Below are 698 nucleotides of genomic sequence, written 5' to 3' on the forward strand. Positions count from 1 at the left end.
GATGGGACAGATGGAAAAAATGTATGGGTGATTTGTAAAATTTCTGAAATACCTGTTTTCTACTTCTATCCATGACTAAACCTCTGATAAAGAGGATAGAATCCAAGATGGCGGCGCGAGTAGTTCGCGAGGCTCTGGGTCTCTCCAGATTCTGCAATTTTGCGGTATTTTTCCTGCTCATCTCGGTACTGTTCGTTCAGAATAGTTGTGCCTTAACATCGTACACCCGTGGTGAGATTTTGGATATTGGTTTGCGAATTTCCGACAGTTTTATGGACAATCTTCGACTCCTTCCTGAGATCGCTAGGACACCCGAGGCTATGCACTCTACCCGGCCGGGCGGAAGTGCTCGCAGGCGGCGCCGAGATCGTAAACAAAGGCGGGGAATACGCGATGGTCTGAGAGCTAAGCTAAGGCTAAAGCTAAGGCTAACCCCACATCGGCTCTCTTTACCCAGTATTTTCCTTGCCAATGTACGGTCGCTAGTGAACAAAATGGAGGAGATTCGACTCAGCATCACACACAGCAAGAAACTTTTGAACTGTAACGTCCTAATCTTCACGGAAACCTGGCTAAACGGCGGAATACCGGACACCGCTATTGAGCTAGTGGGATGCCACACGCTCCGGGCGGATAGAACATTAGATGGCTCCGGTAAGACCAGAGGTGGTGGATTGTGCATTTACATTAACAAAGCC

Source organism: Gobio gobio (assembly GCF_949357685.1).
Source record: "Gobio gobio genome assembly, chromosome: 5".
Lineage (NCBI taxonomy): Eukaryota > Metazoa > Chordata > Actinopteri > Cypriniformes > Gobionidae > Gobio > Gobio gobio.